The sequence below is a fragment of the Lolium rigidum genome, chromosome 5 (genome assembly GCF_022539505.1).
Source record: "Lolium rigidum isolate FL_2022 chromosome 5, APGP_CSIRO_Lrig_0.1, whole genome shotgun sequence".
In the NCBI taxonomy this organism is placed as follows: Eukaryota; Viridiplantae; Streptophyta; class Magnoliopsida; order Poales; family Poaceae; genus Lolium; species Lolium rigidum.
The window spans coordinates 247,692,521-247,708,829 of NC_061512.1; positions in this window are offsets into that span (position 1 = coordinate 247,692,521).

The window sequence follows — 16,309 nt, forward strand, 5'->3', positions numbered from 1 at the left end:
TCCCGTTGTTATGTACTCCGTTCCATAATTCTTGTCGCAATCCATCCAAGTTTGTGACAAGAATTATGGAACGGAGAGAGTATAGACCAAGGTTATATTGGGGAAAATACATCAGCACACCAAGGTTAAATTGGGAAAACACATCTGTATATTTCAGTGATTCTTTACTTCAAGTACAAATAAAAACAATGAACATAACCAATATATTTTTGATAGTCTATTATAAAATGAATAAGTAAGGACTAACCAATTGATACTGTAACATAGGAAAGTACATTATACATGTGTTTTTACCAAAATTATACATATCTTTTATAATATAATGAAGTCGCAGTTGTCTATTTTATACAGAAAATGATCAAATATAAACCGAAACAAAGATAAACCACCGATTTCTGTGTAGGTTTAGAGCATCTCCAGCCGTCTCCCGGGAAGGCCCAATGACGCCTTTTTTTCATCTGGATGGACAAAAACGGTCCAGTCACGCCCCGGCTCCTCGTTTCCCCCCGGATTAGACCTTTCATCCGTCCGGTGAACCCAGGCCGTCCCCGGGGAGCGCTCGGGGATTCCGGACGAGAGAAAAGCGCAGGAACCGTCTGGTGGCCCCGACCTATCGGCTATAAAGGCCTGGGTTCTACGGCAATATCCTTGTCTTCCCGATATACGGCACGTTTGGGGGAAATTTGTAATTACCCTCGTCGAACGAAAGCTTTGAACAAACTCAAGTGGTGCACATAGACAAATTATATATAAAACTTCGAATAAACATAAAAGTTACATATAAAAACTTTAAAACAAACTTAAACTACTTCTTCTTCCTAGATGGCCCCGCCTCATCGTCCTGCCGGCGACGCTTCCGGCTCGTCACCTCCTCATCGTCGAAGGTGCTCGCCGGCTACGCCTTCGCCTTCGCCCGGGCCATCGCGTCCTCAGCCTCTTCCTCCTCCTCCTCGGCTTCTTCCTCGGCCTGCTCCTCGGCCTCTTCGTCCTCCTCCTCGTCGTCATCCCATTCCTCCTCGCTGGCCGGCGATGGGGAATCGTCGCTGCTGGACGATGCAGCTCGATCCCACCAATGGCGCCATCCAGGCGGCTTCCCCTCGCTGTCGGTGTTCGATGGCCAAGAGAGATCGCTCATGGTGATAGACGATGGTGAGGAGAGAAGAGATGAATGACTCGGTCGTCGGAAACCGCATATGTAGGTCTATCGAAGAAGAGAGCGACGGTTGCTCTTCCGCGGAGTTCGTGCTCCATTATGGCGGTTCTCGTGTCGAGGCCACATCGACCGTTCCCGACGAGGCGTTTGGGCTCCCCAGACCACTTCGCGGACCATTACGGCGGTTCAATGCTTCGAGAGCACACCGACGGTTGCCCTTCCCGGCGACTGCACCGTAGCTATGCACGCGGTCGGTGAGCGTCAGAAGGCGACCATGAGCTCGCCGCTAGAAAAATGAGCCTCCCAAATCAAAAAATATATATCCATCCGACGCTAAATAGCACCGGATTTCGAGTTCTAGCCCAACGGCTAGGATGCTCTTATAATTAGTGCAACCCTCAAAGGTTGCCAAAGTTGCGTGCCAAGCGAGGAGACAGCGGCGGTGCATAGCAGAGCGTTGTTGCACCCGTTTGTTCGTGTGGGGCTCGTCTCCCTTGGGCTGCGGTGATCGGGATGAACAACCCTCGTGCATTGCATGTGGGCGTGATAGGCGTGCTGTCAATGGCCCCTTTGCAGGCGTCCTGCCAGTTCGTGGCCGTCTGAAGCACCAGGTTCCCCGAGCCAAGATCATCGCTCGCCGGCGCAATTGGATGAGCGTACATGCCACCGTTCCCACGGTTACCTAGCAGACGGTGCACCCTATGCAGTGGTTCCGGCCATGTGAGACACCGCCCGGAAGGCAGCCTCAAGGTTCTGCTATTCCCCCAGCGCGCCGCGCACCCTCTCCGATGAACACTGCGTCCCGCTGCGCGGTCATCAGACACACCCTTGCGCCCAACCCCTCCCTCGACCAACTTGGGCGAGCTATAGCAGTCGCCGGGCGCTGCGCCAGCGACATGCACGCTCCTCCAGTTTGTGTCTTCTCGAACCGTGTACACGTACACCAGTCCTTGCTCCGACACCGAGGCATGGAGGAGCTTGTACCGCCTCGAACAGGTATCGAAGCCGAAGCAGCAGGCCCAGTGGTCATGCGGTCATGCCAACTCTCTGTCGTCGGTGGCAGCTGCAGGGTGATGAACTCGCCAGTGAAAGTCTCCACGATGCTGATGGCGTCGTCCATGACATTGAGGAAACATAGCATGCCGTTGCATGCACCCACCATGTCCTCTCACACGTACGCCGACACCTTGTACACGTGGCGGAACTGGCGGAGGTCGCTCGCCGGAAGCCGGAGAAGTGGATCAAACCTACGCGAGGCATTGCAATTGCGACAGCCCGCCGATATACTAAAGCGCTTGGCTGATTCATGAGAATATATAGCTGTAAACTTATGAAGAAGACTAGGGGACGGTTTCCTATGGAGTTCTAAACTTCCAATTATTGCTCGGGATAATTAGTTAATTACCCAAAAGTTCACCAGCCTTGGATCATCTATCCAAAGTTCATTGTACCTTGGTTAAATACCCAACAAGGACTTAAAAATAAAAAGATAATTACATGACCCTAATTAGAGTTAGTCACAGACCGGTTGGTGGATCAGCTTTGATCTGATCAGATTGAAATTAACCCTCCTCAATCATACCGAGTTCAACATATTTTTTTTTTCCAAACGATCCAAGGATCGGATTTTCATTACCCAAAGATAACGAAAACAACGAGTATCATTACCAAACTGGCAAGTCTAGGGGGAAACAAAACAACAGCTAAAATATATACAAACCGCCGCCTAATGCTAGCGAACAAAACATAGGAGAAGTTTTTAACCACCAACAGATCGAGTTCAACATATGTGCACCTCCAATCAGCGCCGTTCCCGGCGGCTGATCAATCACCTCCGCATCCACAATTGAGAGACGCCTTTCAACCATCCCAACGCTGTCCGACTTTCATCAACATTATCTGCTTGTGATAGCCGTCGTCCGCCTGTGCCGTGCCCATACGTCCGGCCGCCGTGCGCATGTATGTCCTGGATTCCATCTTCTGTTATTTCTAATGTTATTGTACTGCCAGACAAGCGCCTCCGAAAATTCGTTGGTCAGTACAGGGTGAGTAGGCACTTGATTAGTATACTTCAATCGAAAGTAGTTGATGAACTGATTCATAATATTTGCAGCCTCACGGAAGCTATATACATGCTTGTGATCAGTTTCGGCAGAACCGTGGAAAGTTGCATGCATTCATATAAATGAAAAAATTCATATAAATGAGAGCCCACACGTGCATGCATATTTCCACATACATAAAGATCTAATTTAGGGCTGCGTTCTTTTATTAAAACATGTACAGATCAGGTCAGATATTCCCCAGGCTTCAGTACAAACAGCGATTAAAACAGACTTGCCCCAAAGTAGTCATTTTCATGGCCAATTAAAGGGTAATTTGTAAGTTTACACAAGACCCCTTTTGGGTAAATCATAAACACAACTAAGCCTTTTGTTGGGTATTTGACCAAGGTGCAATCAACTTTGGGTAGATGATCCAAGGCTGCTCGGATCTGAGTTGTGATGAGTTGGGCATGTACAGGATGAGTTTATAAACATGCGAGTTAAAACTTCGGTGGTGTAGAATATGGCTGAAGCGTCAGGTTCTCAGCCATCTCAGTTGGATATAAAAAATTGAAAATGTAAAATGGACCCTATGGCCTGGAGAGTTTTGGTACAAAAATAACATGAAAAATCTACTCCCTCCATTTTAAATTAAATAGCGTAACTATAAATAGTTATGGATATATCTACAACTAAAATGCATCCACATAAATCGATTCATTATCTAGATAAAGCTGGAAAATCACACGTGCACATTTGTGTGCTATGCATCTACAAAATCCTCACCAAGAAATCTATTTATTTGTGTGCTAAAAGACAAATGTGTGAATCTGGATTAACATTCACTATAGTACTAGAAAACTTCGCCACGGTCCACGGTGGCTCGGCACAACCGTGGAGTGTACCAATTGTTGTAAGAGGCCTCATTTCAGTATTAAATAATATGGAGTAATACTTCCTCCAATCCTTTTTAATTAATTCGAATTTAATATAACTTTGTACTAAATTTAAAGGGATCGGAGTGAATATCACTGAATTGAAGTAATATTTGATGAGTATCATCTCTAAATTAGTCACTAAACACCCACCATATCACACAAATAGCAAAGTTGAATATCATGTTAGATGGTTTAGACATATTTCATAGGATAATGAAGGAAAAAAATTACGTGCCTAGTTTATTGTGTGTAACATGTTTATTGAATTCTTTTGCTAATGTTTCTTTAATTTTCACGTAAAGAAAAAGGAAAAAAACACCAATAACGTGAATAAGTACACTAGTCACGCAAATACAAATAACCCAATCTTCTCCCGGGCGGGCAATACACCTAAAAAAATATTTCCAAAAACTTTTTAATATCCCTATAGCGCACACAAGGCTTTTTTCGTGTGTTCCGCTGAACAATGGTGACACACAATAATTTTGACCCGTCTACCCGAGACCTAGGCAGTCCTTTGACTCGGTAAAACGCACACGGAAATGCTTTTTTTTTTATCATAACAAATACTTCGCACACACTCCCATCCCAAAAATAATCGCAAGTGTATATACACACAACATGGTACCCATTTCCGGGAATAGATATGCGACGCTTCCTTTTGACACATGTAGCCTCTTCACCTCCCTACAGAATGCCACGTGTTGGCAACGAGACAACTTCATCGGCCGCGTCTCCTACCTCTATATAAAGCCCCGTGGCACTGTGTGCCCTCTTAACACCCTACAACACTCCGACAGACACACTAACTTCGATATGCCTCGAAACAAGAATACTGCTCGCCTCTCTTGCATGTGGAAGTCCCGGGAACCAGCGCTGCAACATGTTGAGAAGGAGTCTCCGTTTTGGGAGGGTGGGCATTCCCCCCCCCCCCCCGCGGCCTGACCACGATGACGGCTCCTTCCCCTTGTACTCCGTCTGGTCCTCATCGGACAAGGAGTACATGGATGCGGCGGATGACCTGCAGTTGATGGAGGAGCAAATCCAGGAGCATATGGTGGTGGTGCAGTCCCTAGGTCTCTCCTTAAGGAGCGTAGCGCGCCGAGAAGAAGTAGGAGGTTGTACACGCCAAGAAGAAGCAGGAGGCCTCTCCGTGTGGACTTGTTTGTGCATTGCGTTATCCGTAATTTCCTATCAAAAGGTTCGACGAGATTGCATGCATTTGGGAAGCCTCTGCAGCAAGGTGCAATGACAGGACATAAAAAATAAATGAACAATTATGAAAAAAATATACATTGTTTGCAATCAGCAAAAAACTCAGATGCTAGGCTATGAAATAGCGTTTCTTGAAACAAAAGAAAATGTTTGATTGAACTATGTGCACTGTAGAGGAACATCGTCCACCCTTGCGTAGTGACGGTAAGGTTTACCGTGTGTGATAGCCAATCTCAGCCGTGTGTGAAGGCATGCATGTTCTGTACTAATGTACGCTCCTTGGAGCCTTTCTAATGCAACTGAGGGAGAGGTTCCCCATTTTCAATTTTCATGGAAATGGACTAAGAAACCAGATATTTGCATTTCTGATCCCAAAACGATATTTTTTTTATTCTGAATAATGGCTAACCGAACCTGCCGCTCGGTGTCTCGGAAGGAGAAGTTAGGGGAGAGGAGAGGTCATTATAGGAATTCAACCCACCCATCTGAACCGTGATCTCTGTAGGGGAGTCTAAACCTCCACATGGCGACATCTTCTCAACAATGCAATATGGGGTAGTGACAAAAACTTGGAAGTGAGACACCCGTTCCCTGCTTCGTCCTCCTCCCCCTCCCGTGACACGGGGGAGACCCTAGCCAACACTACATGTAGGGTCCTTCCCCTGCCCACATCGCTAGAGGGGGCTTCGGCGAAGCCTTGCGCACCCTAGGGAAAGTAGCAGCAGGGTGTGTTCTTCCTCTTGATACAAGAAATGGCAGAAAGGTGTGGTGGCGCTGCAAGACATGGCAGGAGTGTGCGGCAGAGCTGTGGTGAAAAAATGATCTGGCTGCACACAATGATCTACCTGCTGGTTGAGATGCTTGCGTGGCTTGCTACAAAAAATGAGACTTCAACAATAACTCATAATGCTTTGCTAGACCGTCTGTTATTTGTCAAGTTGACGTAGGGTACAGATGAATTTTGATGCAAACTTATTCAGAGTGGTAATTTCTCTACGATTTCTATGTACAAAGCTTTAATCTAGCTCGATATTTCTCTACGATTTCTATGTACAAAGTTTTAATCATCACCAAAGACACCTTGTGAGGTGTAATTGACATGGATCTGCCATCAATGATGAGACTATTAAACACGTTTTCCTAGTGCAAGTTCACTAGATCTATATGGCCAGTCATCCAAATATATTCTACCTTATACCCCACGTAGCGTTGCGAATATATTTAGAAATTGTCTTAATGATGTGTATAATAGGTTTAAATTACTTATTAGGGTGGGAGGGATTGCCATTATTTGGTTGCTATTCCTTTGTAGAGATTGACAAGTTTTTAATGACAAACTCTTTCCTCTTATGCACGTTATCTACCAGTGCACACTCCGTTTACTGGTTGTCTCTACAACATGTGGACCATCCGCAACATGTTTATGGAGGTGTCTATACGATTGGAGAATAAGGTGAAGACATGCGTAGCTTTATCTAGATTTATCGCTTGGTTATTAGTCACTTTTGATTTGAGCGAATATGTGCATCTTAGTTATTCAGATACCAGATGTATACTTAAACTTCTTAAATATAAAACGCTATTTATTGAATAGAAACTCATAATCAGTTCAAAACAACATCAAAATAGATTGCAAACGCATTATTTGTTGGTCTGGAATTACAAGCCTTGACACCACACACAGCAGAATGCTGAATTTCATATTGATGCAACAACTAGGAGGCAGGCAGATTGCTCTAGACCAGGAAAAAAAAAACAGGAGTAGCATGCTATTTCTGACTGTAAATTTTATACGAGTACTAGAAAAGTGTACAGCGCGCTCGATCATGATCTACTTGTAACCTTGTTTTCGGCAAGAGTTTGGGGCGACCCACACGCCAACCCACAACGGCGTGCCAAGGGAGCAGGCAACAGTGGCAGGGCATAGCAAAAGGTTGCTGCGCCCGTATTGCGCCATTGGTGTGGGACTGGCTCTACAATCTCCGGCTCGTGGTCTAGCATGGCCGGGACGAACAACCCTGGCCTACTGATCTTCGCCGGCTCTTCGTCCTCCTCCTTGCTGCCTACCTTCGCCGGCTCTTCGTCCTCCTCCTTGCTGCCTATCTTCAGCAGCAGCTTCCCCGGGCCCAATTTATTATCCATTGCCGACGGAACCGGATGAACGTGCACGACACCTTCCCGGCCGTCCTCTATCAGCAGATGCCCACGTTGCAGGGCTTGCGGCAACGCCAGACGCTGACCGCCGGAAAGCTCCACGCCGCTGCGGTTATTTTGGGTCAGTCGGCCGCCCTCTCCCTTGAAAAACAGGTCCCACTTCCCGAACCCACCGACGGTCATCACGCACACCCGTGCATCCGAGTCCGTCATCATGAAGATCAGCGTTTGCTCGTCATCCGCCTGAACGAAGTCGGTGATGGGCTCCGACGTGGTCTCCTCCGTTGCCAGATCAAAGCATGCGAGCTGCGCAAGCCGATCCGCCGTCTCAGCGACAGCGTACGAGTAGAACGTTCCGTCGGCGAACACGGGGTCCTTGTTGTGTAACGGCACGCCGGGCTCTGCCGCCGCACCGGCGACTTGCACGCTCCTCCAGCTCTCGCCTCCTCCAATTGTGTACACGTACATATCTTGCTCCGCCGTGTCGTCCGTGTGCCAAAAGAGGCCCTGGTGGAAGATCTTATATCTCCTGGACCTGGAGTCGAAGCCAAAGCAGTAGGCGCCACGCTTGTCCTGCTTGTCCGTCTCGGGCGGTAGCGGCAGGGCGAGCCTCTCGCCGGTGAAGGGCTCCACGACGTTGATGGCGCCCTGGTGGACGTCGAGGAAGCACATCAGGCCATTGCAGGTGCCCACCAAGTCCTCCGACGCGCCGGCCGTGAACGTGGCCACGAGTCGCCACTGCTCGTCGAAGAGGAGCCCTTGACCGCTGAGCGGCTCTGGGGAGTCTTGATCAGCTCCTATTCGTCCGCGAACAAAGACGATGGTGTGGGTCAGGGCCCAGGGTCCGTGCTCCAGGTGCTCGTTGACGAAAACAGGGTCTGAGATGACCTCGCGCCACTCCTTGCACACACGGCGGAAGCGGCGGAGGTCGCTCGCCGGCAGGCGGAGAAAGACGCTCGCGAGAACCTCTCGCGGGAGGCACGCCGTGGCAGCAGCATTGGCGTCGTCGGCTGTCATGATGGTACCGGGCGGGGGACCTGCCATTGCGTAGAACCTGAACTCTCGATATGGCTTGGCCGATCCCTGATTGATCAGTACATATATAGATGCAAGCTTATGAAGAGTAGCAGAAGTCGGCCTCCGAATAGAGCTCTGATTATTGACCGGAACCGAGTTGTGCTAGTAGGCCGTATAAGTCATCTCTCCGTCTCCGTTACGTGTATATATATAGATGCAAGTTTATAAAGAGGAATAGAAGACGGTCTCCGGATGGACCTCGAATTAGTCACCGGTGTTGCACAATCTCTACTAATCCGTGTCCAAGTATAAGCAGGTTAATTAGGTATGTTTTCCTTTTCTTTTTTTCTTGCGAAAATTAGGTATGTTTTCCTTACTGGGCATGCATGTGTTAATGTGAGTACATCTAGTCCTAGTATATTTAGTTTCCCAATTGGACAGTGCTAGAATCCTGGGGATTTGATTTCCCAGCCTCATGCTTCCCGTGCTGACACGTATCATTTTGCTGCCAGGTAGTAAAAAAATACTGGTTTTGGTTCAGTGTAGCAAAAAAGGTTCACCCACAAAATAAAAGAAAGAGGCTAAGCTCACTGGAGACTCGCCGGAGAGCGCATGGAAAAGAAATTGTGCTATTGTAGCAAAAAGGGATATCGTTGGAGACATCGGCGAGGAAATTACCGGAGAACTCACTAGAGATCTCGCCGGAGAATCCAGTAGCAAACATATTTTGCAATTGTAGCAAAACCGTAAAAATGTTGTAGCAAATAAATTATTCATAGGTTGCAAATCCGCATAACAGAGACCTTGTTAGAGATATCAATCTCGAAGACCTTGCCGGAAATCTTGTAGCAAAACATTTATTCCTTTTTAGCAACCTTGCAGAAGAGTTGTAGAAAAAAAGGTCTACCATCTCCCACCCAGACTGGTAGCAATGCCAAACAAGAACGGTAGCAGACTCAACCATCGTCGGTAGAAAAACTGACCAGCATGTGTAGCATCGCCGCTGGTGGTGGTGCCTGACTTTGAGGTGAGCATCCATCGGCGGCGTCTCCAACGAGATGAAGAAGTTCCCGGAGGATTGTCGGGCCTGCGCATGCACATGCGGGGCCGACCCATGTAGATCTTGTCGGCGGTAGCAACACCTGCCCACCGATGGCCGATGAGAAGGTTGAGGAAGACGACTGGACGGAGGTGGAGGTTGAGGGAGGAGTATGGCGGTGCGGGTGTGTTCACGGAGATGCACATCGATGGCCAGGCGAGCTCCCGGAGGTTGGCGCGAAGAGAATAGGTTGCGGGGAGGACGATGAGGTTGAGGTGCGGGTCAGAGGACGATGAGGTTGGGCGCGCGGAGGCGGGAAGCCATGGCGCACGGCGGTAGGGATTCATGATGTGCGGCAGCGGGGATTCATGATGCAGCGGTTGCCTAAATCGCGACTACGGGCGACCCTAAGGGCATCTCCAACGGGGCGACACAAATGAAAGTTCAGCGACTGTTTGCATCCACCCGGTCAAAAAATGCGTCTGGGACCAGGTCCAATGGCCTGACGCATAGTGACCGGGTTGCCCGCGGAGACACAAATATGCGCCTCGGATGCTTCTGCGTGGACATTGCACGGACGCGCCAACTGACCGCTTGCGTCTGGGCAGACGTTTTGTCGGGCCCGCCTAGCAGCGACCCTGTGTCAATACGTCTTCTCAGCCGCGCCAGTCCTGGCGACAAGGCGTTGATACGTCCAAAACGTATCTACTTTCCCGAACACTTTTGCTATTGTTTTGCCTCTAATTTGTGTATTTTGGATGCAACTAACACGGACTAACGCTGTTTTCAGCAGAACTGTTCTGGTGTCTCGTTTTTGTGCAGTAAATCCAACTTTCAGGAAAAACCTCGGGATTTTGACGAAAGGGCCTATTTTCCCAGAATACTGACGGAGCCAGAAGGACAATTGAAGTGGAGGCCCGAGGGCCCCACACCATAGGGCGGCGCGGCCCAGGGGGGCCCGCGCGGCCCTGTGGTGTGGCCCCCTCGGCTGGCCTCCGACGCCCTCCTTCGGACTATTTATCGGCCTCGACCTAAAAATGCACGGGAAGAAGTCGAAGTCGCCAGAAACCCTCCAGAACGCCGCCACATCGCGAAACTCCGTCGCGGGAGCCAGAAGTCTCCGTTCTGGCACTCCGCCGGGACGGGGAATTGGAGGAGATCATCGCCATCATCACCGCCAACGCCTCTCCATCAACCAGCCATATTTCCCCCATCCATGTGTGAGTAATTCCCCCGCTGTAGGCCGAAGGGGATGGTAGGGATTGGATGAGATTGGTCATGTAATAGCATAAGATTGTTAGGGCATAGTGCCTAGTGTCCGTAGATGGTACTTTTATGATATTGTTGCAACTTGTTATGCTTAATGCTTGTCACTAGGGCCCGAGTGCCATGATCTCAGATCTGAACATGTTATTGATTCATCATGATATTCATTGTTTATGGTCTTACCCGCAAGTTGTATACACATGTCGCTGTCCGGAACCAATGGCCCCGAAGTGACGAAATCGGGACAACCGGAGGGAATGGTAGCGATGTGAGGATCACATGTGTTCACGGAGTGTTAATGCTTTGCTCCGGTACTCTATTAAAAGGAGTACCTTAATATCCAGTAGTTTCCCTTGAGGCCCGGCTGCCACCGGCTGGTAGGACAAAAGATGTTGTGCAAGTTTCTCATTGCGAGCACGTACGACTATAATTGGAACACATGCCTATTGATTGATTAGTACTTGGACACCGTTTTATTATTATCTCGCAAAAGCCCTCGCTATGATTGTTACATGAGTTTCTCTCATCCATGCAACGCCCGTCATCCGTCCCCGTGCCTACAGTATTTTAATCCTGTTGTTTACTAAAATCACTACTGCTGTCTTTGTTACTCTGCTGCTCGTTATTTCACTACTGCTACTACTATAAAACCGTTACTATCGATAAACTCTTGCGAGCAAGTCTCGTTTCCAGTGTGCGCTGAATTGACAACTCCGTTGTTAAGGCTTTCAAGGATTCTTTGTCTCCCCTTGTGTCGAATCAATAAATTGGGTAATACTTCCCTCGAAGACTGTTGCGATCCCCTATACTTGTGGGTCATCAAGACTATTTGCTGGCGCCGTTGCCGGGGAGCATAGCTTTATTTGGAAGTTCACTTGGATTGATATTGTTCGCTGCAAATTCTCCATCATGGGTAAAACTCGCGATACTAAGGTCGCCATATTACCATCCACTACAAGAAAAGGTACAACTCGAGTACCTCTGCTGCTCTTGATTCACCATCTCGTGATTGATAAACTTGTTTCACCGCCACATGCTTCGCATCGTCGGTACTTCTGCTGAATCTGAAAACTCTCATAATACCGATAATATTTCTGCTGTGCTTGATGATAGTGGTTCATTGGGAACTTTTCTAGATGCTACAATTGCTAGGTCTAGACAAATTGAAAATACTGAAACTCCTGATGTTACTACACCTGTTAATTCACCCGAACTTGAATACTCTAGTGATGATCTTGATGAAGATTATGTGGAACTTGATGATGATTTTATTGAAAAATGCCATGCTACTACCGATGCAAGAAAAATTAAAAAGTTGCTTACGGAACATACTCGTTAGATATAAACTTTCTCCCGATCCTAAATTTGCCACATCTCCTATAAACATTAGGGATAAAGACTATGATTTTTCTCTTGATCTATCTCATATAGCTATTGTGGAGAAAACACCTTTTTGTGGTACCGAAAAAGAAAGTGTCTGTTGAACACATGACCGAGTTATCTACCTTGAGTAGTTTGTTTTCTCGATGATGTTAAGAAGCGTACTTACTTTGTTGCTAAAATCTTTCCATTCTCATTAAAGGATGACGCTAAAACTTGGTATAATAGTTTGCCACCTAGTTCTATTAAAAGTCCAAAAGAATTGCTTGCTCGTTTTCTTTCGGAAATACTTTCCCGCTAGTGCTCAACATGCCGCTTTGCGAGAGAATTTATAATTTTGATCGGGAAGATGGAGAGAAATTGCCCGAGGCTTGGGTGAGATTTTGCTCTCTTATTAGAGCTCGCCCGACCATGATTTGGAAAAGCATGATTTACTTGATATATTTTATAGTGGACTAACCATTGAGTCTAGGGCATACCTGGATAGTTGTGCTGGTTGTGTTTTCAGGAAAAGAACTCCGGACGAAGCTGAAGAATTATTGGCTAAAATAAGCCGGAATCATGATGATTGGACTACGCCTGAACCAACTCCAACGCCAATAGTGAAGAAGAGGGGTTTAATTAAATTGAATGATGAAGATATGAGGGAAGCCAAGAAGTCTCTCAAGGAGAAAGGTATTAAATCTGAAGATGTGAAGAATCTACCTCCCATAGAAGATATATGTGAGATAATTCCCCCTTCATCCATGATTGTGGTAAATTCCCTTCAACGCTTTACTAGAGAAGATATTCCGTATTCAAAACCTCCTGCGCAATGCTTAGATGAGTTTGATAATTATATTGTTAAGCAAGAAAATTTTAATATGAGAGTAGAGAATCATTTAATGGAAAATTCTCGAGCTATTAGTGAATTGCATGATATTGTGGAGAGAACCTCCAATGATGTTAAGATGCTTGTTAAACATTTTCATATGGTTCAAACTCAAATTGATCAACTCACTAAAGTGCAAAATGACTTGTTAGGAAATAATGCTAAAGAAAAACATGCTTATGAAGTAACAACTAGAGGTGGTGTCTCTACCCAGGATCCTCTATATCCTGAAGGACATCCCAAAAGAATTGAACAAGATTCTCAACGCATTGAACCTAGAGCTCCTTCTAAGAAAAAGAAGAACAAACATAAAAAATGTTGTAGAATCCTCTGAGCCTGTTAATGATCCTAATAGTATTTCTATTTCTGATGCTGAAACTGAAAGTGGTAATGAACATGATAAAGATAATGATAAGAATGATACTCCTGATAAAGAAGAGGTTGAAGAAGAACTCGAAAAGCATGCTAAAAATAAAAAGTATACTAAAGAAGATTTTATTGCTGAGAAACATGGTAATGAAAGAGAACCTTGGGTGCAAAAGCAAATGCCTTTTCCTCGCTAAGAAACTAAAATCAAAGGAAGAAGAACACTATAATAAATTTTTTGATTGGATGAAACCTTTATTCTTGCAAATCCCTTTGACTGATGCTATTAAATTGCCTCCTTATTCAAAGTATATGAAAGATATTGTTACTAACAAAAGGAAAATCCCCAATGAGGAAATTTCCACTATGCTTGCTAATTACTCTTTCAATGGCAAAGTTCCAAAGAAGTTGGGCGACCCGTGTATACCTACTATTCCTTGTTCTATTAAGAATAATTATGTTAAAACTGCTCTATGTGATTTGGGAGCCGGTGTTAGTGTTATGCCTTTTTCTCTTTATAAGAGACTTTACTTAGATAAGTTGATACCTACTCGATATATCTTTGCAAATGGCTGATAAATCTACTCGCTATTCCTGTTGGTATATGTGAGGATGTTCCTGTTCAAGTTACTAATAACTACTTGATATTAACTGATTTTGTTGTGTTGGAAATGCTCGAAGATGATAATATGTCTATTATTCTTGGGAGACCTTTTCTTAACACCGCAGGGGCTGTTATTGATTGCAATAAAGGAAAGGTTACTTTCAATGTTGATGATAAGGAACACACCGTCTATTTCCCCAAGAGGATTGAAAAAGCGTGCGGAGTTAATACTATTTCTAATGTGAGAACTATCAAAGTTGGAACTATCGATTGTCCTATATATGAGCCTAAAGAAGAATATCAAACTCTTGTGATTGGATCCATATCAATACAATTCAAGGTAACATGATTGATTTGAGGTTTATCTCTTCATATGCTATGTAAAATTTATTTGGTGGCAAGACTTGATCAACCTTGTTAACAAATACCTTTTATATGCATAGAGGAGGTAAACAACATTTCTTTCTTCCTCCACTTGCTTTAGTTGCTGTAGCACCTTTATTTTTCCAAAGTTCCTTAGTTGATTTGAGATTTCAAAAAATTTCCTGGCCAGTAATAATAAACTTAATACCCAGAAATGTGCATTTTTCAAAGTTTTCAAAAATTCGCGAAAATTACACCGTTGGTCCTATTTTTCAACGAGGCACCTGGGAGCACCAGAGGATGACCTGTGGGGCACCACAGGGTGCCACACCACAGGCCGGCGCGGCCAGCAAGGGGGGCGCGCCACCCTGTGGTGTGGGCCCCTCCTTGCCCCACTACTTCATCTCTTTCTCCCAAAGCATCTTCTCTCTCCCGAAAAAACTCGAACCAACTTTCTCTCACTCGCGTTTTTGCTCAAGAGCTCAGGATTTTTCGATCTCTTTGCTCAGCCCAGATTTCTGTCTGAAATTTGGCACATTTGCTCTCCGGTATGTGACTCCTTCGATTATCCAAATAGAATTTTGTTTGGTTGAGTATATCTTGAATATTTTGCTGCTGTAGGTAACATGTTTAGTGAGCTTGCATGCTTGTTCTAAGTGGTAGAAATTAGTTTTGATGCATGATTAGTACTCTAGCAAGTTCCTATGGCAGTTCCCTCAATTATATGTCACCAAATCAAGTTTTATATTGTTTGTTGAAAATTTCAGAAAATGAAGAAGTTCAAATTTGGAGAATTGTTCAAGAAAGGAACAACCAGCACCGGGAGGCCTTCTAGGACCGCCACCCAAATTAGGCGATCGTACAATGAGGACATCATCGCGCCTAGCTTCGCGCCCGAAGAGGACAATGGGGCTCCTAATGCTTCATCGTTCCCATGTTATGATTTTCTGACAAATGCAGCGATATTGGATGATTTCTTCACCCTTGTCAACAGGGCGGGCTTAGCCACTTACGTTGGAGATGAAAGGGAGCAATACTACATGCTCACCAAAATTTTTGTCGAGAGCTTCAAGTTCCAAAACACGCAATATGATCCGACAGTTGCATTCAAGATCTATGGTACTCCTGTTACTATGGAACTGGAAGAATTTTGTCGTGCATTGGATATTTCCCCTGTAGGTACAGCAAGGAGGATCGATGACAACCCCCGGGACTTGTTGGAGCTCTATCGAGGGATTACCAACGATGATTGTCGCACCATTCAGCGGGGCAAGATAAGGAACATTCAACTCCCCGCCATTAAATATTTTGCATATTACGTTGCTACTAGCATTCTTGGTAGGGAGAACACTAGCAATATTTCTAGTTACCATCTTGCTTTCTTGAATATTGCACTTATTGGACGGACATCTTATCATCTTGGTTCTCTTATTGCTCGCCGCTTGTCTACCAAGGGGCCTATTTTTGGAGGAACTATTGCACTGCGCATTTTAACACATTTAGAGCTTCCTATTGATCCTAATGATGTGCCATTAACCCCTAGGAGGCTTGATATCATTGCTATGAGAAGCCATCATTTTGTTACCACCGAGTCTACTTTAGATAATATGGCCTATAGAATGTTGTTTGCTGACGGGGATGAGAAAGAAATCCCTCTTCCCCAGCCAGGTTTGTTCGATATTGACAGGCAACCATGGTCGCGCACTAAGGAGGAGGTGGATGAACATATGAAGATACAAGATTTCCACCAGCAGCATGACTCCGAGGATGCTGAGCCCTCCTACGATTACACCGTCACGTATCCGGGTGCTTCTTCTAGCACATACCCGGAATATGATCCATCTTCGTCGTACCAGGGAGATACTACCTCATGGCCTCGATGGGATTGAACTCCACTT